The 13996-nt window shown below is 41.1% G+C and overlaps 1 protein-coding gene across 1 annotated transcript in view; it reads left to right on the top strand.

Annotated features, from left to right (window-relative positions):
- The first annotated feature begins 12322 nt into the window (after positions 1-12322).
- LOC124282457 (very long-chain acyl-CoA synthetase-like) overlaps positions 12323-13996 on the top strand; it is a 42971-nt gene continuing 41297 nt past the window's right edge. The window contains exon 1 of the mRNA XM_046718444.1: positions 12323-12344. The gene's annotated coding sequence lies outside the window, so the exon portion shown is untranslated. The remainder of the gene's footprint in view (positions 12345-13996) is intronic.

Here is a 13996-nt window from a genome sequence, read left to right as displayed (position 1 = left end):
GATTTTTAGATTTTAATAATGTATTTATCGATATCACAAATTTACATTTAGATATCAATAATCTTTGGTATTTTCAAATATCACCAAATCGATTTATTGATATCAAAGAAATGAATTACTGATGTCACAAATTGATTTTAGATATCACAAATTCGAAATGTATTATTGACATCGCAAAACGGAACACTTGGTACGATGATAATTTGTTTTGTTTTCAAAAAGTGCAATATATGTAAAAGGTTTCAGCTATTGAAATATTTAAGAACAAGGGGAAATTATGTGAGGAATTATCGCTGAAGGTGTCGTTGTCGTCACAAGTACTACATATATATCCCAGGTAGTATATATAGTACCCGTGCAGACAACGAATCCTTCAGCAGAATTATCTGCCCTTTGATTGAAACTGACCTGCAGACTGCCAAATATACTGAACATCATTGAAAACGCACCACCTGTATCAGTTTGGATTTCCAAGAGCAAGTGGTGTAAATATTACATACTTTTGTAGTCCAGTGATTGGTAAAGAAAAGAAACAAGAACCAATCCAGCAAAAGAGTGAAGTTTTAATTCAGCTGACCATGAAAGAAAGATGGAGTCAAATTGGAAAGTCAGTAACGTGTATGACCACCGTTAGCAGCAACACAAGCTGTGCAACGTCTCCTCATTGAACTGATAAGTCTCTGAATAATGTTTTGAGGCAATGCATTCCACTCTTGTTGCAAGGCGTTCCCAAGTTCCCCAAGGTTGTTGATCTGTGGGCGACGTGAGAGGTGTTGGCCGATGTAATCCCACAAGTGTTCAATGGGAGACAAATCTGGTGACAATGCAGGCCATGGAAGTAGAGGAATGTTGTTGTTTGCCAGAAACTGTGTTGCAATGAGTGCAGTGAGCGCTCGAGCATGGTCCTGCTGGAATGTGTGCAGATGTTGATGTTGGTTAAGGAAGGGAACGACGTTGTTCTGAAGAATGGTGTCACGGTAGTAAAGGGCATTGTGATGATAACTGATCATCCCCACACCATAATGCTTCCTCCACCCCACCGAACTGTTTGCACAACACAGTCCTGATGGTAACGTTCTCCCCGTCGACGCCATACCCGTAGATGCCCGTCAGCATTTCGCAAGTGAAAACGTGACTCGTCGGAGAACACAACACCATGCCAACGTCGTAACAACCACCAACGATGCTGTTCAACCCATCGTCGGCGTTCACGGCGATCAGTCAGGATGGGTCCAACATAAGGGCGTCGACACCGTAATCCTGCCGCACGGAGACGGCGTCGGGCGGTGGAAGCACTGATCAAACCACGTCGGCCTTGGACAGCGTTGGCGGTTCTGGCAGCCGGCAACGTACGATCCCGAATATATCGCCGAACAATGTCTCGATTTTGGCGAGGGGTGGTAACACGTGCCTGGCCAGGACGCTGGCGGTCCCTGGTGGTTCCTGGCATTGCAAAATAAACTTTACTTGCGGAGGTACAGCTAAAATGAGAACGGTTTTTTTGCCGACGGTCATTTACACCCCTAATCAGCATGTTTTACGCATGCAGTTTGTGCTTTTCGTGTGTGTTGTGGATGAATTTTGTTGTTGTCATGTGATGTGTTCCATGATGTGTTCGGCCCATCCGTTCTTTACTGTACAGCATTATTTATTGTCTTTTGTGTTATTAACAACATTTCCAACGTTCATTTTCACTCTCAAAACAATCCTATTACCATATTTTAAACTTTACAGGTGGTGCGTTTTCAATGATGTTCAGTATAGTCAGTATGACCCAATATGGATCGCATCGTACATAAACTAACGGAATAGAGTAACTGTGCATAAAACTGCACAAAATAAAAGTTATTTGAACAGTTATAGAAATAATCCTTAATAAACATGCACATAGCAAAGCACTTTGCATGAAATTTGATGTCACGTATCGCGTGTGGCACGTGCACTTTGTGCATCATTAACTTACTCACGTTTGCATTTTGGCCTGAGATTGTAAAATGAGGAACGGTTGATTATTCTCTAGCCTCAGAATGTTGTGGAAAACACGTTAATTTCAGCCTAAACAGAGCGTACGTCATGCCACGGCTTACAAAAATCAACGCCTTGGATATGCTGGAGACTGGAACGGCCCGAAATGGCCAGACATTTTGGTGTCCACCGAAACACGATTTCATATCTATGGAAATGTTTTAACATAATGGGAACACGAGAGCTTTGCCTCGGACTGGACGTCCGTGCGTGACGTCACTTCAGCAATTCAGCAATTAAGACAACCACATTCGATTCCAGGCTGCCAGTGTGACTGCTCGGATCATTCCTGACTTACGTCCAATCAGTTCCAGGACTGTACGGAACCGACTGAGGGAGCACAACATCCCGATGACCTGCAATACGTCCAACTTTGCTCTAACGTCACCGATAGGCACGTCTTACCTGGTACCGACGGCGTCTACCGTATAAGAGACAAGACTGGGATGATGTTTTGTTCACTGACGAGTCGAGATTTCATCTGGACGGCTCAGAAGGCAGGGCAAGGGTGTACAGACGGCGAGGTGAACAGTACGGCGACGCGTGCGTTGTTCAACGTCGACAGGTTGCTGTCTTCGAAGCGTTATGGTATGGGGAAGCATCACATCTCATGGTCGGACACAACTTGTCATTGTCAGTTACAATCTGACAGGTCAGCGATACAGGGATGAGATCACTGGACCTCATGTGGATCTCATGTACATTCGAGGACAGAGACATAAGTTCACGCTTCAGCAAGATAATGCCTGCCCACATGTCGCTCGTGTTGTGAAAGATTTCCAGAGGGACAGCAGAACATTCCGGTACTCCTTTGGTCAGCTGTTTCCCAAGCACACTTGGGATGGAATCGAGGGACGTTTACGTCAAGCCCAGAATCAGCCATAATTGACGTTAGATGAATTGGGACAAGCATTGGTTCAGACATGGAACAACATTCCCTAAGCTTTCTTCAATCACTTAGTGCCGTCTATGCGTCGTCGATGTCAAGCCTGCGTCAACGCCAGTGGTGGGCACACACGATACTGAATTTGTTAACTGACTTTTGACATCACATCTCTTCAAGGGCATGCCACGTTGTCAAATCATACAGATTTCGATATTATCCTGTCAACAATTAAACAGTGATTCAGGAAACACCACACATGATGTTATTATCGTTTTGCAGCAGAAATGGCATAACATCAATTACTGCACTGCTACTATTTTCCATTTCCATTTATGTCCTTTTTCTTTTGAGGGATCTACTTTCACAAACTAAATCACTGAAATAAAGACAAAGGCAGATTATCTCAGGAGGTAATTTGGTATGAATATACAATATAACTATTTTCACCAATCAATTACCTGCTAATATAACAAATTAAATGTCCTGCTACGTCCTTGCTGTCTGCCGGGACCACGTAATAAAACAAGCAACATGGACAACGATGGACAATTCAAAGAGGAAGATTACAATGCCAGGAGGCAATTGAACTTTATCTGATACCTAACATGTTTAATAACACAACTCAGTCACATATAGGATTTAACAGTGGCATTGAATGTCATGTTTATGAAAAACCGGTCACAAATAATGAAGCCATGACGCGTATGAATACAGTAGCGAGGAATACATAATTCCTGTTGACAAAATAAACAGCAACGCTAGCATCAAATACAATTGTGGGTTCCTCTGTACATAATTCACAAGATTACATAAACTTCACAATGCATAACACTAATCTGAACGAAAAGTGGTAACCTCATTGAGGTTGTCAATAATATGCAGGTACATACCTACAAAACTAATTACAGGATAACTATGATAATTATCATAAACCATCAAGATACAAATGGGAAATACCTAGAAGATATTTCTTGCTGCCTAATTATTTACAAGCTGTCATAATTTATAAAGTTTGCAGTTAAAGTCCAAGAATAATCCCGTAATCTTCGTTATCGGGGGCGGTGGGGTAGCCTAATGGTTAAGGCGTTGCCTCGTCACGCCGAAGACCCGGGTTCGAATCCCCACATGGGTACAATGTGTGAAGCCCATTTCTGGTGTACCCTGCCGTGATGTTGCTGGAATATTGCTAAAAGCGGCGTAAAACCAAACTCAGTCAGTTAGTCGTTATGGCCACGCCAATACTGATTTGCAGATGGTGACTTATAAACAAAAGATTCAAAGGATTTATGCTGTTTAAATAGGCTTGATATAAAATTAATATGCTCATGCCAATAATGGTTGTCACCCCCTCACCACCCCAACCCCTCTCCAATAATAAAATTGAAGGGGTGACAACCATTATTGGCATGAGTACTTGTACCACGCCTGAGTGTCGGTTCCTTTGATCTTACCCGTGGTGTATGTGCTGGAAGACAACAGTTTTGTCTTGAAGGCAGATTTCGTCTGCCATTGGCTCCTAAAAGCTACGCCCCACGGCAAGAGGACTGAACTCAACATTGTTCAACATTGTACACAATTTATGTCAGTCATGGTTTGCAACAAGGAAATGTAACTTCTACAGTTTTAATGATTTCAAATGAATTTACAAGCTGAAATTGACCAACTCTTTTATTTATGAGAACATCGTACTCATTCACTGTTTGTGAAAGAGTGAGCTGGGATAGTCTATCAAATGCATGAAATTCATTTTCCATGACTGATGCGATCTGTGACAGTGTGAAGTCGTCTATGTCCTCGTCACACACTACATGTGCACTCATTTTGGCAACTAGACTGAGAATGAAACGGTCGTTAAAACTTTAAAATTTTCCCGCTTTCCATACATAATAGGCGTGGTACAAGTCAGTTAGCTCATCCAATCCTCGATCTGTGCTCGTATACACCACAGTTTTGCCGGAGTTGATTGACAGGTGTTGGGGAAGCTCGAGCAAAGCTCTCGCGTCTCCCACCTGTCAATCAACTCCGGCAAAACTGTGGTGTATACGAGCACAGATCTCGGTTTGAAATGATCTAACTAATACATATTGCATTCAGTTACACAATTACCCATACGCGCTAACCGTGACTCGCATTCATGATATCAATATATTACTTTGTGATATTCAAAAATTCGACTTTGTGACATCAATAAATCATTTGTGATATTTCAAACAATCAGATTATGATATCACTACTCATTTGTGATAGTTAAAGATTGTGATATCAATAGATCATTTCGTGTTATCTAAACTGGATTGAAACATCCCCATTTATTCGCAGAATCTTGTCATGCAAATGTCACAAAAATGGCCTTTGAACAGAACGAAAGACGCCGTTCCCTCAGAAGATCCCGTGATCTTGGTTATATACAGTATATATAGATATAACACCGTCTTCATCCAAAATGGACAACATATTCTGCTAGTGTAACCATGCTTGCCAAACATAAAGTGCTATGTGGTGTATTCAAGATGTTTAACTATGGCCGGATACAAACACATTAAGTAACGGAGAAAAAATGTTGACGTGGATTGGTATACCCGTGGGGATCGAATTGGCCAGCCCTGCAGAAACTAACGGTATAAACTACCACTCCATAGCCGTTTATATTAGTCGAAATGTCTGGGGGTCATGATAACTACAAGAAAGATGAGGTGAGGTGAGGTGAAATCGGGTTTAACGATTTTCTCTTCCTGGCGTGTCACGCTTAGAAACAGCGTTAGAAACAAGACATATAGGTATATAGACCCTACCCTAGTACTATATAAAAGGAAAGGGATGTAACGACGGAACCACCCTCCTCAATCTAAGTTAGATTTCACCACGTAAACTATTTTAAGGCCCCGTCGAGGCCTACGGATCAAAAAGCGAGATGATTTCCCTACAAAATGAGCTATAAATGGTCACAATCGGATCATTATTTCAAAAGTTATACGCCACGACTCACCGAAAACAGCTACCTCCGCAATTCCAAGCCAAAATCATGGATCACCCAAGACAGCGAAAACTCACCTTTAAATTCGTTTATTAATTCCAGCCACGTTGACAGCACCTATGTAGGGCTAGATTCGACTCGGCAGCGCCATTCCACGGGTCTAAAAACTTATTGCAACATCTACAAATCATTTCCTCGACAGTAAGCAGGCATTTTCTCCAAAACCATCGGCAATCAATCATACGAAAATCGCATAAAACACAGATATTTGACTTGTCGGCCATATTTGCTTATACCTTCTGCTAGGTTTAGACTCAGTATAGCAGTTTACTTAGACTGACTGACTCCGAGCCGACCTGTCCTTGTTGTACCCATTAATACCGAGCGCCAGGCAGGGACCAAAAGGTACGATATATTAACGTGTTTTGGTATGACGCGGTCGGTGATCGAACCCGCGACCTTCCGCTCTCCGGGCGGACGCTCTAACCACTACACCACGGAGGCGGTTCCAAGAAAGATGAAAATACAATGTATGTTCACCCTTAGTGTGTTGTAGTGTTGGGAATTGGTTGAAATCTCACAATTGATGATTGCTTCATTACCAATGAACAATCATCGAAAAATATTGGTTAGCGTCATTTTTCAGAGTTTCCTACCAAGGTTGTTATTGTAGATATGTATAACATGATGCAACTGGCTACTTTAAAGTGATGAGTAATATATCATGAACATAAACTTTCTGGAGTCTTCAAGAAATTTTCAGTCATGACTTTTCAGTTAATGAAGTGAGTTTTCTAAGAATTAAACAAGTTTTCAGGCCCTGACAACTTTGAAGATATGTTCCATCGCCAAGTGTTTCAAACACTAAAACAGCAGTTCCAAAATCGTTTGTGTTCGATTATGAGCAAATGTGATCGATTGCTTGGTCGTTTGGTCACTTCGACCAATCTTCGATTAATCGGAACACCACTAGTGTCTTTAGTCTTTGAGGGGCATTTAGAAGTGATACACATAAAGGCAAGAATTTTATGGATGTCAACTTCTTTATTGTGATGGTCACGACGTTTCGAAGTATATTCTTACTCGATCATCAGGTGAATGAAACAATTAAGAACAGCCCCATTGTCCTTGTATCTATAACTATTAGGCCTGGCTTCCATTGGTTTTCTTACCACCATTGTTACCTCATCAACTATGCCTGGATTAACAATCCCTGGCTTCCTTTTGTCCATCCACCCAGTTAGTGCTAATTATACCCCCCTGCTTCTATTTGTTTTCTTATCAGTTGTTAAATTGCCACCTTTGTTGCCTTAATCATGCCTGGATTAACAATCCCTGGCTTCCACTTGTCCATCTACCAATTAACTACTGGTTTCTCATAACTGTTTTAACATGTACATATATAGCTGTCTGTTCCTAATTGTTTCATTCACCTGATGAAGGACTAAGAAGATACTTCGAAACGTCGTGACCCTTCACAATAAAGAAGTTGACATCCATAAAATTCTTGCCCTTAGTGTGTTGGTTAGGAAAGGAACAAATGAGTGCCTGTGACACTGGCTGGCACACCTCAGCGACAAAATAAAATATACACCAATCGGAGCTGTTCCCAGTTGCATGCTCAAACATTCTGGCGACAAAATGCCACGTTGTTGGAAACAAAGCGTTAACTGTCAAATAAATCCTGTATAAATATAAATTTTTCGGACTTGAATGAAGCAATGATGTGTGGTTCCAGTTAATATTTTATTATTCCAACTGTTTCATTTACTGAAATATTTAAACATGTAAAGGCATGGTTAGACCAGTTAGTCTCTGAAAATGAACATATTTTACTGAGATTAGTTTTTATATCAAACTACAAATAAAGTGTATAGTATTCCTCAGACGAACAGGCCCTGTCTTCAGGTCGCGACTGTGTCAGTTCTGATAAATACACGTAAATGTAGTTATTGAACTCACAACGAAAAACCTGTATCCACATCGTAGTTTGTGCCGTCCAGTTGCGAAGAAAAGATGAAAACTTCCCCATAAAACACCAAGGTGAATAGATCGGCAAGTCATGTTTCTTTGGTAGTGTTACCCATCAAACGATGGGGTAGCGTTCGGTCGTCACGTTGAAAACCCTGGTTCGATTCCCGACTTTGGTACAATGTAGTTATTTGGGTGTGTGTATCTTTGGGTGTGCCTGCCTGGATGGTGAGTGAGTGAGTTTAGTTTAAGCCGCTTTTAGCAATATTCCAACAATGTTACGGCGGGGGATACCCGAAATGGGCTTCACAATTCGTACCCGTGTGGGGAATCGAACCCGGGTGTTCGGCGTGACGAGCTAACGATTATTACCACTAGGCTAAGAAACCGTTAAACCGTTTACAAATATTAAGATTTTGATATGACATGGTTTTAATCCATTTGATATGTAATAGATTTTGTTTGAAGTATAGTATGACCAGAAATTTTTGAGAATTTTAGGAATATATTTAATTGGATTTTTAGTATAAACAACCTTGACCAGCTATCAAGTGCTTGGTTTCATTCAAGAGAGACAACTCCGTTAATCCTTTTTCATTAGTTTGTGAAGAGTTATTCCCCTTTGTTTACTTGCGAGCAGACGACATTTTCAGTGATCCTCAGTATGGATGATTTAGAGAAGAGGAAGTTGATTTTAGAGTATTATAACAAGGACATCGGAACAGCTATTTAAAGTGATTTGGAGTAGAACAGGCATCCCTTTGTCCACTGTTTATCGTGTTTTGAAAAATATTGCAAAGGGATATGGCATTGAGCACCAGGGAGGCGCAGGTAGGCCCAGAAAATTGACTGTCGGTGACAGGAGGCGGCTTGGTATTCTTGTTTAAAAAAAACAAACGAAGGAGTTTAGAAAACATAAGGCTGGATATGATTGATAGAGGAACTGTGGCTGTCTGTAAGGAGACAATTAGAACTGAGCTGCATGCAATGGGTTGGCAGAAAAGTCAAGGAATTCCATCACCGAGCATGAAACCTGAACAAAAGGAACGAAGGTTGAACTGGTGCTTACAGCATAGCATTTTTGTCTGGGACAATGTGATTTTCTCAGATGAAAGTTCTGTGTGTGTGGCTGTTTCCTAATACACTGAAATTCTGGACCAAACACACTGAAAAACCTTTGTATCAGCGCCCAAAGTACAGACCGAAATTTAACGTGTGGGGTGGCATATCTGTGTTAGGGGCAACGCCCCTCTGTGTATTTGAAGGGAATATGAACAGTGAGCGGTACACAGATATTCTCGGGGGACATTTACTTCCATCTGCTCACGTGTTGTATGGAAATTTTTGGATTTTCCAGCAGGACAACGAGCCAAAACATCGTTCAAAGCATTCACAGGCCTGGTTTCGGACCCCAAATATGACATTATTAGATTGGCCAAGCTATAGCCCTGACCTAAATCCAATAGAAAATGTTTGGGGACTTATGAAGGAAAGTGTCAATATTGCTGAAATGAAAGAAGAGGTAGCCCGATATTGGAACAGCATGGACCACGACTTTCTAACTTCTTTGATCAGTAGTATGCCCCGCCGCATTGAAGCCTGCATTGCTGCCCATGGTGACTTGACAAAATACAAACTGTTCATGTGTCTTTGAATTTGGAGTTATGTTCTGTTAATATTCACATTTAATACGTGAGTAATGAGTGAAAAAAAATAAAAATTGCAATCTTGAAATTCTCAAAAATGTCTGGTTGTACTGTAACTGTGTTTCATTTAATTAAGGGGGCGGTGGGGTAGCCTATTGGTTAAAGCGTCACGCCAGAGACCGGGGTTCAATTGCTCACATGGGTACAATGTGTGAAGACCATTGGCTGGTGTTCCCCGCCGTGATATTGTTGGATTATTGCTAAAGGCGGTGTAAAACCAGACTCACTCAATTATTTAATCATGGTAATTGCTAATTAATCTTTCATGTGTTTTTTCAGATTTCCTGACTAATCACCATCCACCCAACAGAAAGGAATCAGTAGAAGATATAACTTTGAGAAGTTATGAGCGTTTGAAAGAAGCACATGACTCCCTTAAGCTGGGGGATTATCCCTTACAAATGAGATCACTGTGCTGACCAATAAAGATGGAACTCTTTGACGGAGATGTTTTGTATGTGACAGAAAATACCATTGATTATGCGTAAACAGTCTGAGCATAAGGGACCTTGAGTATTACATGGGTGGTTTATGGCAGACATTAACCAGACTTTCAACTGTAGACAGCTTAGACAAGATGAGGAAAATAAATGCTGGAACCAGCAAATGTGCTACTGGGATGGATTCACATAGTGCACAAAGCACATACGAAAGCTGTGAAACTGCGGCACACAAGGAATGCGATATTGCACACTCCAATTATGAGTCTGATTTCAATTAAATCGATCGCTCAGAAGACAGTTTTGATTTCGATAGTGATTTGTAAAGAAACTAAGTCCGACCAAGGTGTAAAGGCACAGAAGCAGTGACAGCGGTGTCAGTTCTTTTGAAAGGCCAAAACAAGAGGAAAACAGAAGAATAAGGCCAAGCAAACAATTTGGCCAAACCAATAATTAAAAGTACACAAAAACAAGAGAAAAGAAAACGAGATATAGGAGGGGAGGGGTGTCCTCTAAAAGAGTTAGAAAGACAAAGGAAGGAAAATCTGTACAACATGTGACACGACCACCACGTGCACGGGCTATTCGTCCCGAATGTTCAAAAGAGGCTTGTCAAAAATAGATTTCATCGGAAATGCATTTCCTTCAGTAGAGAAGACGAGAGAGAGGAAACCTTTTCATATGAAAAAGGAGAACTTGAAGGTTATTAGAGTACTAAGCTGTGTGAGAGTTGGATTCGTTGTATAAACATATTTGTTATTTTGTTGTATTGTACAGAAATGATGTTTAAATAAACAACTTCTCTCTGTATTGGAAGCATGGATGTTAGTGTTTACAATGCCCCATGCCACCAATGAGATGGTTATGTATCCTACTGTGAAACCCGTGAAGATCCGGGTTAGAATTGGTCTTCAGCACTTCATGCTTGTCGTAAGAGGCTACTAACGAGATCGGGTTGTCAGGCTCGCTGACTTGGTTGATACATGTCATTGTATCCCAATTGCGTAGATCGATGCTCTTGACGTCAATCAACGGATTGTCTGGTCCATACTTAGGCCGCCGTCTTATAGCTGGAGTGAGTGAGTGAGTTTAGTTTTACGCCGCACTCAGCAATATCCCAGCTATATGGCGGCGGTCTGTAAATAATCGAGTCTGGACCAGACAATCCAGTGATCAACAGCACGAGCATCGATCTGCGCAATTGGGAACCGATGACATGTGTCAACCAAATCAGCGAAACTGACCACCCGATCCCGTTAGTCGCCTCTTACGACAAGCATAGTCGCCTTTTATGGCAAGCACATGGGTTGCTGAAGACCTATTCTACCCCGGATCTTCACGGGTCCATATAGCTGGATATTTGCTGAATGTAGCGTTAAACAACAAACCAACAAAATCCTACATTGCTTCTATGAAACATGATAAACTACAATCATTTTCAATTTCTAAATTTCAAAAGGCTAAATGTCATAAATACAAATCCTTTGAAATATGTTTTGGTACGACCACGATTTGAGAAATATATGTATGGCTTGTCCATGTTCTAACATCACAATAAACTTTAAAGAAGCTTCAAATAATTTGACGCTTTGAAAGACCCATGACTTTGGGGGTTCGATGGTTCGTATGGTGGAAGCGTTCGCTGGTCATGTCGAACACCCGGGTTCGATTCCCTACATGAGTACAATGTGTAATGATTATTTCTACGTTTCCCCCTGCTGTGATATTACTGGAATATTGTTCGGTGCGGCGTGAAACACTACTCACTCATTTATTCTTTTCATCAATAAATGGATCAATGCTTCATATCCCCGGAACGTATAAAGGAATTACAGGTACGTAAATAGATTGGTTGTAAACTGGAGTACCCTCTTGTCTTGTACCATGCAAGGACTCAAGAACCTTAGCTGGGGGATAAGGACGGGCTTCTTTGAGAGAAAATAGTATCCGTAATATTTGTTCAGCATTAGGTTCATTAATACTTGAATCATTAACACGTGAGTTTAACTAAGAACTTGAAATAGAGGTCAAGTTCCACAAATATATGTGAGTGAGTTTAGTTTTACCCCGCTCTCAGCAATATTCCAGTTATATGGCGGCAGTCTGTAAATAATCGAGTCTGGACCAGACAACCCAGTGATCAACAGCATGAGCATCGGTCTACGCAACTTGGATACGATGACATGTGTCAACCAAGTGTGAAAAGCAGTCGTGTAAATATACACTCGCTTCTCCATACCCAGTGTTGTGGGTAAAATTATTCTTCGCGATAATTGAAACGTTCGCCTACTAAAATAACTCAATAAACGCCAAGGGAGGTAACTTATCGCTGTACGAATAAGGTCAGTCTGCAGCTCTTGATTTTGCTTGTAGTGAAGTACTAACTGAAGACGTGTCCCATATATTAGATGTAGTTGTCATCATATTAGATGATTGTCATTGTTGTGGGTGTTGTCACCAGCTGGTCACCGACTGTCGATTGAAGCTGGGCTGTCACTTGTGTCAAGTTCGAGACATTCATCGAACTTTGAACTTTATTGAAGTTGTTTTTTCTCAGATCCCATCTATCTCTTTTCTAGTCAGAGCCACCAGTCCACCTGGGGTTGTCATTGGATATTAATTCCTGCATTTCCCATATGGACCGTCCAAAGCATGGATTTAAGTTTCAGAAGTGTTATAGACTTGTCAGTACATAACAAGATCTTCATTTTGTAACCTGTGATCGAGGTTTGCGAGGGTTTCAACAGTCACAAGCAAAGACCACAGGTTGACCTGACTTTTGGACCCACTTTCCACTATGATCTGTGAGACAGGGTTGTGTTTTTACTAAACATTAGACTTGTATAGGCACTGTAACCTATATCTTTGTTAGCTCTGGAATGGAATGTTTGATCTGTAGTAAGTGATGTCTGAGAACATGTCCTTACTTTGCATTCCCAAAAGAATTGGGGGGAAATGTTTAAACTAAGAAGTAAGGTCAAAATGGAGCCTGGAATAATGATTAATGTCAGAGACGCAAGATCTCAGGCAATTCGACTTGCCAAACCATTCCACATCTGGGGTGAGGAACAATTTTGATTTTGAAAGCATCGTGATTGTGGTACGAGATATTGTTCATCTAAAGACGCTCTTGTAATATTGATGATATGTGAGCAGTATTCACTCAGTACCCCGTGTAGCTGGAACTATTTTTATGGGGTGGGGTAGCCCAGGGGTTTAAGCATTCGCTCGTCACACCAGAGACTGAGGTTGATTCCCCACATGGGTTCTATGTTTGAAGCCCATTTATAATGTCCCCTGGTATGATAATGCTGGAATATTGCAAAAAGTGACATAAAAGTCAAAACTCACTCACTAGTATCATTGTAACCCAACAGAAGTGTAACATTTACATGACAGGCATGGGCGGATACAGGAATTTTGAAAGTGCGTGTGTGGGGGGATTGGGGGTTCCAGGGAGTTCGACCCCCCAACCCCCACGAAAAAAATAATCTTCAATGTGGACTTAAGTCATTTTCAAAAGGGGGGATCCGCCCATGACAGAAAACAATACTGAGCCACTTGTACATTCTTCAGTGGAGTACCTGTTGACTAACTGACTGTATTAAATCAGTGTTCTGTCAGGGATAGAAGTTTGGCCAAGAGCATTTACTAGTCTAAATAGTGATTACATATAACTTTCCATTAATACCACATTAAGAAATTCTTCTAGCCCTTATGATAGGCATTATGGTATAATATAATCCCTCACTAATCTGTATAAAGTAACACGTTTCTGATTCCATGCATTGTTTTTTTAAGCTACGCTTGCTTGGAGTACAGTTTTGATAATGGTGATTTTAGTCCTTACTATTTACTGGAGGCTATGATTTGTATCACCACGGAATCAGGCGTTAAACGACAAACTAAATCAGCTGATTAGGAACATTCATATCCTCAGGTGCTCATTGTGCATGTGACAAGTGGAGTGTGCCGGCCTGTGTCATTTCATAAA

This window comes from Haliotis rubra, unplaced genomic scaffold, assembly GCF_003918875.1.
Source record: "Haliotis rubra isolate DU_JTF1 unplaced genomic scaffold, ASM391887v1 Scf3, whole genome shotgun sequence".
Classification (NCBI taxonomy): domain Eukaryota; kingdom Metazoa; phylum Mollusca; class Gastropoda; order Lepetellida; family Haliotidae; genus Haliotis; species Haliotis rubra.
The sequence above is the reverse complement of the archived record's forward strand: the minus strand, read 5'-3'. Positions and strand labels throughout refer to the sequence as shown.